This window comes from Echinops telfairi, unplaced genomic scaffold (genome assembly GCF_000313985.2).
Source record: "Echinops telfairi isolate 266 unplaced genomic scaffold, ASM31398v2 ScPeMD7_7469;HRSCAF=8507_1, whole genome shotgun sequence".
Lineage (NCBI taxonomy): Eukaryota > Metazoa > Chordata > Mammalia > Afrosoricida > Tenrecidae > Echinops > Echinops telfairi.
Window position 1 is genome coordinate 103814619 of NW_022111373.1, and position 5121 is coordinate 103819739.

Genomic DNA, 5121 nt, shown 5'->3' on the forward strand with positions numbered 1-5121 from the left:
TCCTTGCTTCTCTGATAATACAAATAGCCCATCTGACCCGCCTTTCAGCAAGGGTGTGTGGAGGCAGAGGTAGGTTAGAGGTAGAGCCCTGGGGCAGCACATCTGCTCCTTGGCCTGTATGTAGAACCATTCTTCCTCCCCTACTCAGCCTGCTGACTCAAGGCAACAGTCTACCTAGCACACCGCCTACACCTTTTCTGCTTTAAAAATACGTATTGTAAAAAGAGTAGATGGTTGATTCTCCAAAAGCTTTAGACTACTTGGATCAAATATTCTGTCCACAGGGATAGCACCAGGCTCTCCTTTTCCTCATTTGTAGGAAGTTCCAGGTCCTGGACAGGAAGAGCCGCATGGCTCCACATTTGCTTCAGGGCATGCAGATGTGACAGAGGAAACCGAAGTCCGTGAGACTTGGTTTCTTCATTGCCCATCATGTGTGTCTCTCTTCTGTTTCCTAAGGAATGATAGACGTAAACCATCTTTTCTGGAGTTTCATCACATCGCTCCAGATCGGGCCCTACGGTGAGGACTATGTGTTCTTTCAACCGCAGGCTCACTCTGCTGCCCAGCTGTGGCCACGTTCCACCTGGTGTTGAGAGCTCCGTGCCGTCCCCCACGTGGTAAGGCGGGAGTCTGTTCAGAACGAAATCCTTCTTCATGTCGGAGGGCAGCAGTTTTGGGTGCTCTCCAGCCGGTCTGCAAGCATCCGCAGGAAGCCACTTAATCTCCTTCGGATCGCTGTGCTTTCCACCTGCAGGAGCAGCTGCCGGGGTAAGCCAGCCCGTAATGCCACGTCTTCCGTTGCAATATCAAACACAAGCCCAGGAATGGTATCCAAAAGACAGTCTCCCCAGGAACTGTTCTGGAAGGTGCTGAAGGTCACGTGAGTAGAGTGGGCCAGTCCTGGAGGGGTCTCTGCTTGATAGATGGTCCCTCTGGGAAAGTAGAGCAAGTCACCGGGCTTCAACGTGAACTCGTGCGTTGGCTTCCCAATCCTGTCCTCGGCCTCCACGCTGTACCCTCGGGCCAGGGGCACCGTGGGGCGGTAGAGGCGCCAGTGCTTCTCGCCCTCCAGCTGCAGGATGAACACCTCGACATCATCATAATGGGGGGGAGGGGTAGGCCCTGAGATCCCGCAGGCGTGATGTACACATTTGAGCCAACCAAGGAGCCAAAGTATTCCTCAATATCATTTGAAACAGGAACACATATGCAATTCACAAAGTAGAATAAAGTCACAGCTAATTAATAAAAGGCAATATAGATTTTACATGAGTATATAAATTTAAGATTTTACCCAAATTAAATAAATCTCTATCACTCAATAAACGTTTATTCAGAAGATGTTGCAAGCAGGTCAACGTGTCCTTTAGATAATTCAGGCACACGTGGTTGTTGTGTTGTTAGGGGTCTTACCATCCACGTTGACTCATAGTGACCCTCTACCCAACACAAGGAAACCCTGCAGTCCTGTGCCATCCTCACAATTGTTCCTATGCCTAAGCCCATTGATGCAGCCACGGTGTCAACCCATCTCACCAAGGGTCTTCCTCTTCTTCACCACCCCTCCACTTTACCAAATATCATGTCCTTCTCCAGGGACTGGTCTCTTCTGACAATATGCCCAAAGTATGTAAAGAAAAGTCTTGCCATTCTTGCTTCTAAGGAGCACTCTGACCTTACTTCTTCCAATATAAATCTATTTGTCCTTTCTACAGTCCATGGTACTTTCAATATTCTTCCCCAGCACCACAATTCAAATGCAACTATTCTTCTTTGATCTTCCTTATTTAATATCCACCTTTCACATACATATGATGCAACGGAGAATACAAGATTTTGGTCAGGTGCACCTTGATTATCAAAGTAACATCCTTGCTCATCAATACTCTAGAGGTCTTGAGTAGCAGAAGATTAACCTAATGCTATAAGCCTCTTGATCTATTGACTACTGCTTCCATGAGCATTAATGGTAGATCCTAAAAAGACAAAATTTTTTATAATTTTAATTTTTCCCCCATTGGTCATGATGTTACCTATTGGTCCATGTGTGAGAATTTTTGTTTTCTTCACATTGAGTTATAACCCACACTGAAGGCTACAATCCTTGATCTTCATCAGCAAATGCTTTATTTCCTTCTCACTTGGTGGTTAATAAGCTGTCCTCCAATCCTGATGCTGCACTCTTCATATAATCCAGCTGTCTGATGATTTGCTCAGCATATAGATTGAACATGTTTGGTGAAAGGATACAACCCTGGCACACAACTTTCCTGATTTTAGACCAGGCAGTATTCCCTTGTTTTGTTTGTACAGCTGTCTCTTGATCCATGTGCAAGTTCCCAAGGAGCACAATAAAGTGTTCCAAAATTCCCATTCTTCCCAAAGATCCCTACAGCTTATTAGGGCACACAGAGTCAAATGCCATTGCACAGTCAATGCAACACTCGTAAACATCTTTCTGGTCTTCTGTTTTCAGCCAAGATCCATCTGACATCAACAACAATATCCCTTGTTCCACATCCTCTTCTCCTTGTTCCACATCCTCTTCTGAATCTGGCGTGAACTTCTGGCAGTTCCCTGTCAGTGTGCTGCTCTAACCGTTGTTGATGATCTTAAGTAAGACTTTACCTCTGTGCGATATCAATGATATTGTTCTAGAGCTTGAGCATTCTGTTAGTTCACAGGCACAGTACTTGAACTTATTGCACCTGAAGAGGAACAATCATATGGAAAGAAAGATTCTGATTCTTTGCAGAGTTTTATTCAATTAAACAAGATTCATTTTCCTGACAAAAATATCATGAATCTTTTTTCACTAAATCATTGTGTGTAAATCTACTTAGTGTCACTTCACAAAGATGTAGACCATCTTCACAAGAAGAATGGGCTTTTTGAGGGTGTGATCAGTTTAATTGAAAGCAACATTTGCTCATACACAAAAAAATAAAGAATAAAATGTTCAAAAAATCTGTTTCTTTAGAATAAAATTCTGAATTTAATTTTAAGATATTTTAAATAGTTGTATAGTTGCAGAGAAGGAAATAAATAAGGAGTTTAGAAGAGTCAGCACAAATATCATTACAAACATTTCACAATTATTTCTATTTAGACTAATATGTTTTCTTATTAAAACAAACCAATAAAAATAAGGTTTGTGATTTTACTGATCATGAAAATTGAAGACAATTAGGAATTTAGATAAATTGAAAAGGACATTTAGGTAATCTGCTCACTAGACATCGATACTGTAATAAAGTAAAAGCTAGCTATATCTTTGTTCTATTATTATGTGCTTTTCTGATAATAGAAATAAATGCTAAATGTCCCAAGACTTGCTTTTCATGTTCATTTTTTTTCCAATTTGTCACAATAAGTTATTCTTTTAAAAATATGTACAAATGTAGGAAATGTGTGGTTGTTCCTTAATCATTTATGCAGTCAACGCCCGCTTCCTGATGTCATAATATACTGCTACTCACTGTGATGGGGAGAGGCAGGGACATAGACGCAGAATGCAGGAAAAGACAATTAGATGTATGCAGATTATACAAACCAAGAAATACGGTGTAACGGAGTGCTAGGAGGGTGCACACCCACGGGATACGGAGGATCCTTCGGGATAGCACATTTGAGTCATCTTGAATGCCGTATTTTGTGAGAAGGGGAAGGAATCTGGAAAGGAGTTTAGCCTGGGGTAAGCTGAAGACACTGGAGAGAGATTAGCGAATGGGAGGAATGCAATATTAAGAAAAGGCAAATGTGAGCCTGAAGAGGTCTGATGTGGAAACTATCACCCAAATTAAAAAAAAAGCATTGTCTCTGAGTCAATTCTGACTCACAGTGACCCTACAAGACAGACTGCAACTGCCCTTGTGGGTTTACAAGACTGTAACTCTTTCAAATCAAAGTCTCTGCTATCAAGTGGATTCTGGCTCAGAGCGACCCTGTCGGACAGGGTAGACCTTTCCCTGTGGCTTCCCATGACTGAAACTTTGCCAGAGTAGGAAACCTCACCTTTGTTCCATAGAGAAGTTGGTGGTTTTGAACTGCTTGGACTTGTGGTTTGAAATGCAATGCATAACCACTCTACCACACTGAGATATGTGCTGCTGAAGGGAGATGGCTTAGACAGCAGTGTGGAAAATGGGTGGAAAGAGGAGGCTGGTGTAGAAAAATCAAGAAACACGTGAGGATCTAGTCACTAGACCTGGGGGTCATGAGCCCTTTGGGGGTTGAACGACCCTTTCATAGGGGTCGCCTGATTCACAACAGTAGCAAAATGACAGTGATGAAGTAGCAATGAAACTAATTTTATGGTTGGGGAGGGGTCACCACCACATGAGGAACTCTATTAAAGGGTCATGGCGTTAGGAAGGTTGAGGACCACTGGAACAGCATGAATTAATGAGCTCTTCAGAAAGCCAAAAGAGCAGAGATTCATGACCAATAAACTCACTGTCCTCAAGTCGATTTTGACTCACAGTGACCTTACAGGACAGAGTCGAACTGTCCCTATGGGTTTCTGAGATGATAACTCTTTACTGGAGTAGAAAGCCTCATCTTTCTTCTCCGGAATGGATGGTGTTTCCAAACAGCTACCTTTAGTTAGCAGCCCAGAGGGCAACCCACTACCTACTTTCCATTTCGTTCATGTCCAATAAAAACTCACTTCCATGGAGTTGATGCCGACTTACAGCCCGGTTAGAACTGCCCATGTGAATCTACAAGACCGCAAGTCTTTCCAGAGTAGAAAGCACTGTCAGGCTCCTGCAGAGCAGCTGGGGTTTCAAACTGCCGACTTAATGCTTAGCAGCTCAGCTTGTAACCACGACACCACCAGGGCTCCTTTCTTGGCCAATAGGTACTGGTTGGTTAATAAGGGAGATGAAAACTTACCATGAATTGTCGGTTTTGATTTGTGTACCAGGGCAGTGTTTGGTGGTTGTGTAGTGGGTAACTGTGAATCAGAGCCGACTCAAAGGCACCAAGCAATACCACCCACATGATGGAGAAAACTCGGCGAGATCTGAGGCCAAAAATAAAATAGAATATGCTATTATTTAAAGGATGTATTCAATGAACTAGTACGTGTTCAACAAAACAGGGCGTTTTTGGTAA

At 43.0% G+C, this 5121-nt stretch overlaps 1 pseudogene; it reads right to left on the reverse strand.

The window, feature by feature from the left end:
- Positions 1–251: 251 nt before the first annotated feature.
- LOC101653337 lies at positions 252–4646 on the reverse strand (annotated as a pseudogene).
- Between the last annotated feature and the right edge of the window lie 475 nt (positions 4647–5121).